This window comes from Ovis canadensis, chromosome 24 (genome assembly GCF_042477335.2).
Source record: "Ovis canadensis isolate MfBH-ARS-UI-01 breed Bighorn chromosome 24, ARS-UI_OviCan_v2, whole genome shotgun sequence".
In the NCBI taxonomy this organism is placed as follows: domain Eukaryota; kingdom Metazoa; phylum Chordata; class Mammalia; order Artiodactyla; family Bovidae; genus Ovis; species Ovis canadensis.
In genome coordinates, this window is record NC_091268.1 from 50,957,996 (window position 1) to 50,973,007 (window position 15,012).

A 15,012-nucleotide genomic window follows, 5' to 3' on the forward strand; every position below is an offset into this window, starting at 1 on the left:
CATTCACCCGTGAATGGACATTTCTCTGTCTTGGCTATTGCAAATCATACTGCAGTGAATATGAAGGTGCAGGTATCTTTTCAAGTTAGTGGGTTATCTTCCTTGAATGAATACTCAAAAGTGGAAATGCTAGATCATATGGTAATTCTACTTTTGATGTTTTCAAGGATCCTCCATACTTTTTTTCATAGTGGTTGTGCCAACTTACATTCCCACCAACAGTGCACAGGGGCTCCCTCTTTTCCACATCCTCTCCAACACTTGTTACCGCTTGTCTTTTGATAACAGCCATTCTAACGGGTGTTAAAGTGATATCTCACTTTAGTGAGATTTTGATTTGCATATCCCTGGTGATCAATGATGCTGAGCACATTTTCTTGTACCTGTTGGCTTTCTGTGTATCTGTAGTATGTTTATGATATAGGAACGTCGCGGGTAAAATGCTTTTCAGTATATTTGTTTGAAACTTCTGTTTCCATGTGGAGTTTGTTCCTTGTGAAATTTTTCCCATTAATCAATATCCCCCTTCTCTCCTCACCACTGCTTCTCTCTTTTTCCTTGTTTTATGTAGGCACAGTGATTCCTAAGAAGGGAGTACCTAGCTCACCCTATTCATGTACCCACGATCATAAAGTGGCATTTCAAGTGGCAGCCAGTTCTGCTCTTAACTTTCGTGTTGGCAGTTTTATTTTATCACCACTGCTTTAACGTAGTTCCTATAAATCCATTATATAAGCTTTATGATTTAACGCAAACACTCTAGCCTGAGAAAAAGCAAGCAGGGGGTGGGGGGACGGGGAGGGAGTAAGAGAACAAGAGTTTGGCAGTTTCCGTTTGCAATAGGACTTGATATTATTGCCATCATTTTCATTCTAATGAGGACTAATACCCTAATTAATTTCAGTATGAGATTTATCCTCTTAGGAGGAATGCTCACATTAAGTTAGAGAAATGAATGCCACCATTTATAGATTTATGAGTTAAAAAAAAAAACTCACAGGAAGCTTGTGCAAGTATTTCTCACATGGCAACTGACTTCTGGGGGCTGTGTATAAGGAAGACCTAGTCAGCTTGTGGACTTCTGAAGGTTCACCAAAAGGATTTCAACGCAAGGAAATTTAATCTCACCTTTCCCTAGCATTTATTTCTTCTCTTAGTCACCTTCCTAAAGTCTGGTGTATTAGAAAGTTCTGTTAACACTAGCCTACCCGATACAGTCAGTCCAGGAACAACTATAAATATGGAGGGCACTATTGCCCTACTACTTATAATGCCAACGGGCTTCCTTGGTAGCTCAGCTGGTAAAGAATCTGCCTCCAATGCAGGAGACCACGGTTTGATCCCTGGGTTGGGAAGATCCCCTGGAGAAGGGAATGGCTACCCACTCCATTCTGGCCTGGAGAATTCCATGGAGGGTATATTCTTGCAAAAAGTCAAGACACAACTGAGTGACTTTCACTATAATGCCAACAGAATACTGAACAGTAAACACTCAACTAAAATGTAATTGGAGCTTTGGACCAAAACTGATGAAACTGAAAGACCTGTGTGTGTTGAGTATCCCAGACCATAATCTGTCACTCAGGTTTTGCTTCCTATTAGTTACAGTCTTGTTGCTTCGAAGCTCTTGGAGTTTTTTGTTTGTCTTTGTTTTCTAGTTGGAAAAGTTGCTTTTGTAAAACTACGCATTTATAAATATAAATTTGCTCTTAACAGTGAAAGTCACTCAGTCATGTCCAACTCTTTGTGACCTCATGGACTATACACTCCATGGAATTTGCTGTTAGGATTTGGTTTCTTGTTTGTTTAAAAAATTAATGCACAAGTCGTCTTCTGGCTTTGATGAACCTCAGTTCTTGCTGAGTTTGGGGTTTGTTTTTTTTTTTTTTTCAATTCTGATATCTAAACCAACTTCCAACTGAAACCACACTAAGAAACCCCTTTGCTTCCAAGTCTTAGGAATGTTTCAGAAGTTAAAACTGTTTTTTCCATGTCAGTGATCTTAAAAACTATCCTTTTTGTTGTTTAGTCACTAAGTCACGTCTGACTCTTTTGAGACCCCATGGGCTGTAGCCCACCAGGCTCTTCTGTCCATGGGGTCTCCCAGGCAAGAATATTGGAGTGGGTTGCCATTTCTTTCTTCAGAGAATCTCCCCCACCCAGCAAACAAACCCCATCTCCTGCACAAGCAGGCAGATTCTTTACCACTGAGCCACCAGGAAAACCTTTAAAAAAAAAAAAAACTATCTTAGGAGTTTTTATTTTAATAGTTCTATTCTCCAGCTGCAGTCTGAAGTAGCTATAGCATCTAGCCTTGGTGAATCGGTTCAAGTGTGCATTTTATTCAGAAGTAAAATTTAAGATAAAATATACACTAAACACATCTAGAAAACTTGGCTTGTGGTACACAATGATGGATTACTCAGTAACTGTTACAGGTAGCTTTTGGGTCACACTTTTCATTTCTGGGTAGTGCTTTTACAATTTGTTCCACTTTTATGACGTGCATGAATGCCATATTTTAAAAAAATATTACCAGGTCCAGGACCATTCTTACACTTTATACTCCAGGAAATTTCATTTAATGGGTTTAAAATAAAACATTGTTGATTGGACTGTTAAAAGAAAACTACTATTCCTCCAGTTTACATGGAACATTCATTCACCAAGATAGACCACACTCTCGGCCATAAAACACACCTGAACATATTTAAAATAGAAATCATACAATGTCTGCTCTCAGACCACAATGGAATTAAACTGAAAATCACTAATAGAAAGATAACTAGAAAAACAAACCACTTCTAAATAACATGAGTCAAAGAAGAAATCTCAAGAGAAATTTTAAAATATATTGAACTAAATGAAAATGGAAATATGATTTATCAAAATTTGTGGGATGCAGTGAAAGCAATGCTTTAGAAGGAAATGTATAGCATTGAATGCATGTATTAAAAAAGAAGATCTAAACTTAATCATCTAAGTTTGCACGTTAAGAATTCAGAAAAAGAAGAGCAAGTTAAATCCAACGCGAGCTGAAGAAAAGAATAAGAATTAGAGCAGAAGTCAATGTAACTGAACACAGGAAATCAAGAGAAAAAAATCAACTAAGCAAAACCTGATTCTTTGAAAAGATCAATAAGGATAACTAAGAAAAAGAGAGGGACTTCCCTGGTGGTCCAGAGACTAAGACTTCACATTCCCAATACAGGGGGCCCAGGTTCAATCCCTGGTCAAGAAACTAGATCCCACATGCCACAGCTAAGACCCAGCACAGCCAAATAAATAAATAAAAGTACTTTTAAGAGAAAAAGAGAAAGGGCACAAATTACTAATATCAGAAATGAAAGAGGGGACATCACTACAGATCCCCCAGGCATTAAAAAGATAATAAAGGAATACTAAGAATAACTCTATGCCCACACATTTGATAACAGATGAAACAGATGAAATGGCTGCTGCTGCTGCTAAATTGCTTCAGTCGTGTCCAACTCTGTGCAACCCCATAGACGACAGCCCACCAGGCTCCTCTGTCCCTGGGAGTCTCCAGGCAAGAACACTGGAGTGGGTTGCCATTTCCTTCTCCAGTGCATGCATGCATGCTAAGTCACTTCAGTCGCATCCAACTCTGTGAGACCCTATGGACAGCAGCCCTCCAGGCTCCTTTGTCCACAGGATTCTGCAGGCAAGAATACTGGAGTGGGTTGCCATTTCCTTCTCCCTAGATGAAATGGACTGGTTTCCTTTTCGGTTTAAAAACTAAACGCCATACATGCAGGGCAAGGAGGCTGAAAGAGTGACCACTGCAGTGCCCAGGTGGGACTGTATATCGTCAAAGGTGTTGGGTTACTCTTGAGATAGAGTGACTTGGTTAGTGCAGTAATAGCATGTCCTGTTCTAAACAACACCCAAGGCAACCAAGAGTTTGGGGCCATCCACTAGGGTTCCAATTGGTGAGGAATTGATTAACCAGTGCCTTATGAGCTGGGATGTGGGGGGAAAAAAGATGGCCTCAGACCCTTGCAGGCAAACCCAAATGTCCTTTTGTTACTGAGAGTTATGCATGAGGGGTCAGCTGCTTGCCACTCAAAAGCCAGTAAACAGGCCAGGTTGAGGAAAGTTTCCAGGAAAGGAAAGTTTGCTTTATTTTAGATGCTGGCAACTAGTGGGGGGACGGTGATGGACATCTGTCCAAAGGATGACTCTCCCCACCTCCGACAAGCAGGGGGTGAGAGCTTTTATAGCTGGTTGGGGGCGAGTGGTGGGAAGGGTCCATGCAGAAACAGCACAGTCATCTCTAATAGTCACTTTCAAATCAGTGGTCTGACCAGCATCACCTTGGTGGTTTAGGGTATAGTTAATCATCTTTAGTTCCAGGGTGAACCTGTTCGAATTTCTTTGCAGTCAATTCTCAGAACTGTGGCAGCTCAAGTCCTGAGTACAGTCCGGTCATCATGTAGTTAACTTTTCCACCTCGTATTTTGGTATCTATGACAGCTCACAAGATATGGCTCAAAATATTATCTGTAGCCCTTGAGAAAGAACTAAGGGTCCTTGACTATGCTCAGTGACTACATTATTATTATTTAGTCACAATAAACTGTGGAAAATTCTGAGAGAGATGGGAATACCAGACTACCTCACCTGCCTCTTGAGAAACGTGTATGAAGGTCAGGAAGTAACAGAATTGGACATGGAACAACAGACTGGTTCCAAATAGAAAAAGGAGTATGTCAAGGCTGTATATTGTCACCTTGCCTATTTAACTTATATGCAGAGTACATCATGAGAAATGCTGGGCTGGAGGAAGCACAAGCTGGAATCAAGATTGCCAGGAGAAATATCAATAACCTCAGATATGCAGATGACACCACCCTTATGGCAGAAAGTGAAGAACTAAAGAGCCTCTTGATGAAAGTGAAAGAGGAGAGTGAAAAAGTTGGCTTAAAGCTCAACATTCAGAAAACGAAGATCATGGCATCTGGTCCCATCACTTCATGGCAAATAGATGGGGAAACAATGGAAACAGTGGCTGACTTTATTTTTCTGGGCTCCAAAATCACTGCAGATCAGGATAGCAGCTATGAAATTAAAAGACGCTTACTCCTTGGAAGGAAAGTTATGACCAATCTAGACAGCATATTGAAAAGCAGAGACATTGCTTTGTAAACAAAGGTCCGTCTAGTCAAGGCTATGGTTTTTCCAGTGGTCATGTATGGATGTGAGAGTTGGACTATAAAGAAAGCTGGGCGCCGAAGAATTGATGCGTTTGAACTGTGGTGTTGGAGAAAACTCTTGAGAGTCCCTTGGACTACAAGGAGATCCAACCAGTGCATCCTAAAGGAGGTCAGTCCTGGAAATTCATTGGAAGGACTGATGCTGAAGCTGAAACTCCAATACTTTGGCCACCTGATGCAAAGAGCTGACTCATTTGGAAAGACCCTGATGCTGGGAAAGATTGAGGGCAGGAGGAGAAGGGGAAGACAGAGGATGAGATGGTTGGATGGCATCACTGATTAATGGACATGGGTTTGGGTGGACTCCGGGAGTTGGTGATAGACAGGGAGGCCTGGAGTGCTATGGTTCATGGGGTCTCAAAGAGTCGGACACGACTGAGCGACTGAACTGAACTGAGTCTCCTTAGACTGTTTTTCGTTTCACCATTTTTCACTTCTCTGATTAAACTTATTTTTTGACTAAAGTTTTCCACAGGCAAAAGGCAGGCAGAAGACATGGCAAGGACCACAGAGTCCTGCTCCGTTTCACTTTCCCACCACACACCCTGACTCCAACAAGTGCCCACTCACGAATCATCCACCTCTTGGCTTCCCATTGTCCAAGCCATAGGGTTAATCTCTTTAGAATAGCCCAGCTCAAAGAGCTAACAACCAGGGTTCATGCGCCATCACCAGCCAGACCACTCTGAGGTCAGCCCGTTGGTGGCTGTGGTTTACTCCCTTCTGAGAGCTCCACCTGGAGAAGCACGTGAACACTGCTAGGAGCTGTGACTGCGGGAGTGTATGTGGTTTCTGTCCCCTTCCAGAGCTGGGACAAAAATCCTAGGGGGGTCCTCCCCTCCTGCTGTCTGTGCCACAGTGTCTGAGCCATACCTTCCGGAGTCGCAGACCCATCTAATGCAAATGGCAGCCCTGCTGGAGAGATACCCTGAGCTATTGCACTAGTATTTTGCCTTCTCAAAAGCAGTTCTCTGCTCTGATCCCCAGTTCCATATGTACCTTTCTTTACCTGGCAGCACAAGGAGGGACAAGACTACCAGCTCCCAGTTGCTATTTTCCTTCAGCTTTGGTTTGATAAACCCGGAGGCAGAATTTACTGATAGAGGTGGCAGAGTCTGACCTTGCAGGATGCCAAAGGATATGTTCTTTGTATTGTGTGTTGTGTCGCTCAGTTGTGTCTGCCTATTTGAGACCCCATGGGCTGCAGCATGCCAGGCTCCTCTGTTCATGGTGATTCTCCAGGCAAGAATACTGGAGTGGGTTGCTGCGCCCTCCTCCAGGTGATCTTCCCAACCCTGGGATCGAACCCAGGTCTCCTGCACTGCAGGTGGATTCTTTACCAGCTGAGCCACCATGTTCTTTGTATTAGGAGAAAAGAATAAGACTATAGCCCTGAAGGCTCTGCTGGAGTAGGCAGGGCCTCAGGGATGGTGGGGGTGGAGGGGGCAGGTCTGATCTGTTGTTCAGGTTTTGTTTTTTATTTGGCTGCATCAGGTCTCAGCTGGGGCACACAGATCTTTAGTTGTGGCATGTGGGATCTAGTTTCCTGACCAGTGATCGAACCCAGACCCCCTGCACTGGGAACATGGAGTCTTATCCACTGGACCATCAGGGAAGTTCCTGTTGTTTGAGTTTTAAGACTTCCCACTCAACAATGTGGTGTTGGTCCAGGTGTTCCGGTGGGGTCCCCGCAGCCATGAGGTCAAACCACATGTGCTTCCAGGTCATTTTCCCTGACCCTTTAGGGCCCATTAGCATAGCCCCTTTGGCTTTCTGAGCCATTTCTCCATCTCTTGTCTTTCCCCCAGCCTGCATCCATTCCTGGGATTTGTCAGTTTCCCCCAGATCAGCAATGCGGGGCCCAACGTCATAAATATCGTGAGTCACAACTGAGCTCAGCATGGCTAACCCTTCCCACACCAGGTAGAGGTGGATGGGAGCATCTTAGCTCTCATTCCTGCAGTGAAGGTGGCCCAATCAGGGCCTTTAAAGACAGGGGCAATGGGCAACTAAGACTCAGTGCAGCCAAATAAATAACAGATGTCCCAGGTGGTACAGTGGTTAATACTCCATACTCCCAATGCAGGGGGCCTGGGTTCACTCCCTGGTCAGGCAACCTGACCCCCATATGCTGCAACTGAAGATCATGCATGCTTCAACTAAGACCCAGTACAGACAAATAAAACATAAATTTTAAAAGGGCGGGGGCACATAGACTTCCTGCCTCATTCCCAACTTCCTATGAATTTGTTGCACCTCCTCTAGAGATTTCTGGGGTCTCATATGCCCAGGAAGGTCCCTGGCATTGAGCAAGCCTCCCTGCCAGATAGAATAATCCAATCTCTAAGGGAGTGAGGACCTTGAACCTCCTGCAGGCTTGTCGGAGGCTAGAGTGTCTGGTGCTGTACTTTTTTTCTGCCTCAACCGGGTCAGGGAAACCATCACCTCTCATATCCCATGGCCACACCAACCATGCCTGCTAACTTTCCCTGGCCTTTAGCTGAAATTTGGCACCTATATCCAAAGCTCAGTCAGTCAGTTCAGTCGCTCAGTCGTGTCCAACTCTTTGCGACCCCATGAGTCGCAGCACGCCAGGCCTCCCTGTCCATCACCAACTCCCGGAGTTCACTCAGACTCACATCCATCGAGTCGGATCCAAATCGCAGTGGGTGTGTATTCTTTCACCACGAACATTTCCTGGGTACATGTCATTTAAAACGAATTAACAAGTACTAAACTTATAAAACTACTTAACAGTTCAAAGGAAAATGTTAAAACAGGTAAGAAGGTAAACAATAAGGTCCTACTGTAAGGCACAGGGAACTATATTCAGTATCTTGTAATAGCCTATAATGTAAAAGAATGTGAAAATTTATGTGTGTATATATATAAATATATATATAAGTGAATCACTTTGCTGTACACCAGAATCTACACTGTAAAACCACTCTACTAAAAAAACTAAAAAATTATAAGATAAAAAGATAATAAATAGAAACAAAGGAAGGGCGGGAAGGCAGAAGAAAAGTATCAAGATATTGATATTATTATTGCTCATAGTAGGGAATTAATTCCTAAAGAAACAGAATTAACAGCTATAAGTTATATATTCTATAACACTAACCATTGTTAAATAACTTAATATTCCAAATTATCAGAAGAAACATACACAAAATAAAGCAGAGTCCAAACAATAAAAGTGTTTTTTAAGTTATAAAAAATAGGGGAGAAAATGTAAGAAAAAAAAGGCTGTCAAATAATAAAAGAAAATGAATTGAGTTCACCTATATTTCAAAGACTTTAACACTGGCACACAAAGAAAAATCAAACTCTCCTATATATAAAAGATACATCTCAAAGTGATTCAGAAACTTTTTTGAATATTTTAATTTGATTGGAATACAGTTGATATACAATGTTGTGTTAGTTTCAAGTGTACAGCAAAGTGATTCAGTTATGTAAATACATGTGCTCACTCTTTTGAAATTCTTTTCTCGATTCAGAAACTTTTGATGGCCAAAAGTTTCCTAGGCAAATGCAAATGAGAAAGTGAAGGTCATAATATTATTCTCATTTATTATAATCCTTTTATTCCTTATTTCCTTTCTATAAATCTTTTTTTCCTTTGGAATATCTGCCAGGGTATCCAAGGCTAAGAGTTTCGACAATCTGTGTGCCAGCAGTTAGAGCACAATGTTTTGAAAACAACAAAGATCCAGTGTGTGGATTCACAGACACAGCTGCAATACAAAGAAAAAGAGGAAGAGTCTAAGACCAAAGAGTACCCTGGTTACAACTCTTACATTAAAATCACGGTGAGAGGGGTTGCGGGTTCGATCCCTGATGGGGGACTAGGATGCCACATGGCACATGGCGAAAAAACTCAAAACAAAGACCTCCCTCCAGCACTCTGTGCGTCACAACCTCTTCCCACCCCTAGCTTCTGAAAACTACTAATTTGCCCGCTATTCCTGCAGCTTTGTCTTTGTGAGAAGTCATATAAATGAAGCGTTTGAGTTTGGCTTCTTTCACTCAGCATAATGCCTTTGAGAGTCATCCAAGTTATTGGTATATCAATTTGGGCTTTCCAGGTGGCACCAGTGGTAAAGAATCCACCTGCCAATGCAGGAGATGCAAGAGACACAAGCTCGATCCCTGGGTTGGGAAGATCCCCTGGAGTAGGAAATGGCAACTTTCTCCAGTATTCTTGCCTGGGAAATCCCATGGACAGAGGAGCCTGGCAGGCTACAGTCCCTGGGGTCGCAAAGAGTCAGACATGACTCACTGAGCACAATAGTTCTTTCATTTTATCGCGGACTTATTCTGGGGTGTAGCTGTACCACAGTTTATTTAGTCATTCACTGCTGGATGAACGTTTGGATCATTTCCAATGTGTGGCATTTCTATGAGAACAGAAATTTTCACTTTTCGAATGCCAACATTAGGAGAGGGATCGATGGGTCATATGGTAAGTCACAGAAGAGGAGACTGGCTCCAAAGCATGCCAACTCCATCACAGGCCAGAGTTCCCATCCAAAACCCGGGGCCTCCTCTTACCAGCTGGTGAAAGGAAGCGAATGCTTAACCTCTCTGTGTGTCAACTTCACTTTCCTGTCTGTTACCTTGTAAGGATTACACGATGTATCCCTTTGGGATGTTGTGAGCAAGAATCAAATACGATGGTGTTTTGCCAAGTGGTCAGGCCAGTGGCTAGCAAACAAGCCCCCAGTAAATGCTGATGTGGAAGTAATGCTGAGTTTGGGCTACACACCAACCCCACTCTGGTGTCCCTGATGTTGTGGACATTCAACTTGGGACTCCAGCTGTCCAAAGACCACTGGCCATGGGGCTAACTCTGCAGTCAGCCCCAAACAGGCCCTGCTGTCCTCTGCACCACTCCTGGGTCCAGTGCTCAGTGTCGGTGGACCACAGCCAGGTTCATTCAAGAAACCTCTGCTTTGGGCTGACTCTCACTGGCTGGCTGATACCTGCAGGGCAGCCAGGAGCGGCTGGGAACACTTACAGGAACTCCCTGGGTGTCAGACATAGATGGTACCTCGTTCAACCTCGCCAGCTCTTCCCAAGGAGTCAGCCAAGATGCGTTGCTAACATTTAAACCAAAGCCATCATCAGGGTTGGCTGGAGCCTGTTTGAAACCAGGACCTGAGAAGGCAACAGGTCAGTGCTCCAGGATCCATCAGATGGGTGCTGAGTCACACTCCTAGATCCTGAGTTCCTTCAGGATTCTGACACAGAGCAGATAAAATGATAACCTGGGACTAAATGCATTCACTGTGAATTAAATTACACATTTCACTTCTTTCGGAACCTGTATGTTTCTGGATAGAAATCAGTACCCAAGAAGCGTACTGATGTTTATAATTAATCAATCTGGGGCGCAAGATATGAAACCCCCACTCCACTGTGCCCTCAGCTAGGAAGGGAAGGCGAATAAAGGATGTTTGATGAACTGCATGGGACATACTGTAAACTAGTTAAATATCAGGCTTCCCTGGTGTCTTAGCAGTAAAGAATCCGCCTGCCAACGCAAGAGATGCAGGCTTGATCCCTGGGTCAGCCAGATCCCCTGGAGGAGGAAATGGCAACCCACTCCAGTATTCTTGCCTGGGAAATTCCACGGACAGAGGAGACTGGCAGCCCACTGTCCATAGGGTGGCAAAGAGTCAGACACAACTTAGCAACTAAACAAGTTAAATAGTTAACAGAAATGTGAAAATAAAATTAGACTATCCAGAGACTGACTAAAAGTGTGAAATGCTCAAAACTACCAAAAGAGGGAAAAGGTACAAACAGGATGGATGAATGACTCCAACGAGGAATCATGAAATGATGTAACTTGGAGCAAGAATGAATTTTAGGCCAACCTTCAGATAGGGTCGCAGGGCAGGGTGGACAGAGGGGAGGAGGGTCTCTTTCTTGCATGGCTTAGGAGCCCACCTCTGGGGCTCAACCGCCCGGCTTAATGCGGGTTGGGGCAGAGGTCATGTCAGGCGCCCTCCAGCCTGAGGTGGGGGCAGTCCCAGAGGGCATCCTTGGCCTGAACCCACGGCACAGCCTCGCTCCGAGCACAAGCACGGGGAGGACCCAAGTGTGAGCTCAGCATCTGGAGCCCCTTGGCCGCCCTCATCCCCAACCCCAGCGTGCTCACCAGCCTCCTCCGGAAGAGGGAGCACGTCACCACGTCCCTCAGCTCATTGCTACCAGCAGCTGTGGCAGCAGCACCCCGGCCCCCACCAGACCCTCACCCAACGCCCAAGAACCAGTACATATCCCTGGAGAAGCAGCCGGGTTTAGCAGAGGTCCCAAGTCACAGAAATTGCAGGGTGGGGATGTACGTGAAAGAAGTGGGATGGGCAGGATTCCCTGGAGGTTCAGTGGTTAGGACTTCCTGCTTTCACTGCCCTGGGCTCAGCGTTCAATCCCTGGTTAGGGATCTTATATCCCATAAGTCCTGGCATATGGCCAAAAAAAAAAAGGGGGGTGAGGATGAGGGTACAGGGTCAGGGACATCATTCCTGAGTTGAAACATTTTAGAGTGTGTTTCAGTCTTGCACTGACAGAGGTGGAGGCCATTATAGGGTTTGGCAAACCTCCATACCCCTGGTATCTGCCCCCCCTTCTTCCTTAGTAGCAGGACAGCCATGTTTTAGATGAGTATACAGTCATCCAGAACAAAAACTATATCTCTGAACTTCCTGTATAGCCAGTTATGACCTTAGGATTAAGTTCTGGCCAGAGGGATATAAACCGAAGTGCTGTGTCTGTGATTCCCAAGAAATGTCCTTAAAGGGAAGAGCAATGACCTTTTCCTCGAACCTTCCTCCTTCCTGCTGGCTGGAAATGTAGATGTGATGGCTAATGCTCCAGCAGCCACATTATACCATGCAGTGGAAGCTACATACTGAAGACAGGTAACAAAATTCTCTGTAAAGGAACCAGGTCCCTGATATCAAGGACAGCCCGCCAACCCTGAATGGCCTGCTTCTGGGTCCCTTTTATCTAAGAGAGAAGTACATTTTGATTACATTCCATTCAAGCCATTATAGTGTGTCTCACATACCTGAACCAAATCCTAACCAATAAGCAGAGGACATGAAAATCCTTTTTGTTGGCAGAAGTGGGGCAAGGATTATAATGGAAGTGGGGGTCCCCTGTGTTAGCAAACATGGGAGACAGAGACACAAGGGAAGTAGAGTTGGCATCACTGGTGGTAGGAGCCTGACTGATTCCTAAATAAACAGACATGGTGAAGGAAGAAATGGGTCAGCACATCTCTGTAGTGGTGGTCATGCCCGAGAGTGGGATCACAGAGGACACTGGGGAGGCGACCATGTTGGACTACGAGGGACAGGTGTCACGGCTAGACAGGGGAGGTCCCCATGTTGACAAAGGCTGGGGAGAGGCTCAAGGTAAAAAGAGGAATTGTTCCCAGAAGTTCTATCCAATTTAAAGAACAGGCTCAAGTCCTTGTCCATTTAGTTTGGTGGCCAGAGGACTCCCTGTTAGTTCTTATATCCGCTGACTGCCCACAGCATCTCCTACTGACCTACACAGCCTCTTGATCCCAAGGAGGTCAGTCTGGCCCCACTGGGGGGTCACCTCATCCAGCATTTGTCCTCCTGTGGTCCTCTCCTCATGGATCTGCCCTGGCCACTTGTTAAAAATGCCTACTTAAGGACTCCACTTAATACCTGATGGATCAGCCCCTCTAATAGCCCTGTGAGTCTGACATATACTGAGGTCCAATCCACCTTTTGACAAGTTGGGAAACTCAGGCCCAGAGGATTGGGGCCCCTGCAGAGACCTCCCTGCCAGTCAGCAGAACACTAAGAACCCGGTCCAGGGATGCCTCCAATGCCCTGTGGATCTCCCAACACCTGCACCCTTTATCTTGGCTCTCTCTGGTGGTCCGCTGCTAATTTTAAAATTCTCTGAGATGGGGACACAACCTGCATAGTCTCCTCCATCCTCACAATCCTACGACAGACTGCAGGCTGAGGATGCCGGGTGGCCCCTCGCACATCTCCCAGAGCAGGGGCCTCTTTCTGCAGCACCTACTGCTGAGGCACAGGGCCTGTGAGCCCCAGGACCCCACGAAGACTTGCAGATTCCTCTGACTGGACTTTCAACTTCCCCCTAGCGCCTGGGGAAGCATAGTAGGGGCTCCAAGAACAGAACACCCTCCTCAGATCCCCCACCTACCCCACTACCGGCCTGCCTGCCTGCCCTTCCTTCCATCTCCCTACTGCAGCTCTGGCCCTGCCCTCCCCACGCCTGGGGTAGGAGGAGAGAGTGATGACATAACGTTGCAACCCCTTCCCGCCCCCGAATCTCAAGCATCTTCAGAGGCAACTTCCGCTTCCCTCTCCTACTGGCTGACCTTCCATATTCCACCCCCTCCCCAAAAAATAAAGTTCTGACTGGCTTCGGAAAGCTCCACAACCTGCCTTGCTCCACAGGTACTGCCCCACAAGTGGGCAAGAGCAAGCAGGCTACTCTGAGAACACGCCCTTTTCTTTTCACTTTCTAAGCTATCACTAGTTCACAACCCCAGGCTATAAGCTGTGCTTCATCTCCCTTATCTCCGTGCTCCAGCCTAGGACCTCGTGACTAGAGAAGTCAAGTGCGGTGCACGCGCGGCACAGACGGTTCGGGAGCTGCACCCCTACTACCCGCAAAGGCCTCCAGTTTCCGAGGCCGGAGAGGCTGCATTCCGCGCCACCTGGCGGCCGCCGCCCGCAAGCGGAACGTGGACCGAGCGCCGGGTCCCGCGCTAGCAAGGGCCGGTGTTTGTTCCCGCGTGATGGGCGGGCAGACTGGGGGCCGCCCAGCTTGGAGAGCCGTGAACGAGCGGCCCCGGGCGGGGCACAGCTCTGGATTCCCGTGGTCCTCGCGAGACCCCGAGACCCCGCGCCCTGCCCCGCCCCCCCGGCCCCTAGCGACGGCTGACAGCGACTTGGGGCGCTGAGAGCTTGGCGGCCAAGTGAGCGTGCGCGCGCGCCCACCCCACGCATCGCCCCGCACCGCCGCGCGCGCGTGCGCGCGCACGCTCACCTCGAAGCTCGCCCTCGTCGGCGGGTCTCCCACGCAGTGAGCGGGCTCCCGAGCCGGCGGCCTCAGGAGAGGAAGGGGCTTACGTGCGGCGCGCTCGCGTGAGCACACCGCTGCCCACTTTTTCCACCTCACCTCGGGCGCGGGGACCCCGCCGTGGCTGCACCATCCCCATGAGTGACTCCCTGTAGGGCGGGACCTGGGGGGGTGGAGGGGGGCGGGTGGTCTGTGCGGCCCAGGCCCCTCCGACCCGGCTAGGGGCGCCCGGGCCAGGCCGCTCCCACCTGCCGGCCGCGGCGACCAATGAGAGCCTGGCCTGGTGATGTCATGCCCCGAGCGGACCCTCGTGACGAAAGTCCGAGGTCACCCGTCAGGGAACCGGCGCGATCCCACCCGCGGGGGTTCCGGAAGTTTCCACTGCGGCGGCGGCGGCGGCGGCGGCATGCTGCCTCGCCCCGCAGCCTCTTCGCGTGCCACCACATTGGCCTTCCTGGGCGGGCGTCCCGGGGTCGCCTCTCCCTCCCGCGAGGGGTCTCCTCCCTCTTCAGGGGTCCACTTCCTGTCGCGTTCTGATCTCCTGTTCACAGCCTCATTCCCACAGGTGTCACCTTTCCTGCACTAGTGTTACCCGGCCCCCTGAGAGGGTCGTCAGCCAAGTTTTCGCGTGCTGGTCCTCCCACGCCACCCCTGCGCTGTCGTGGCC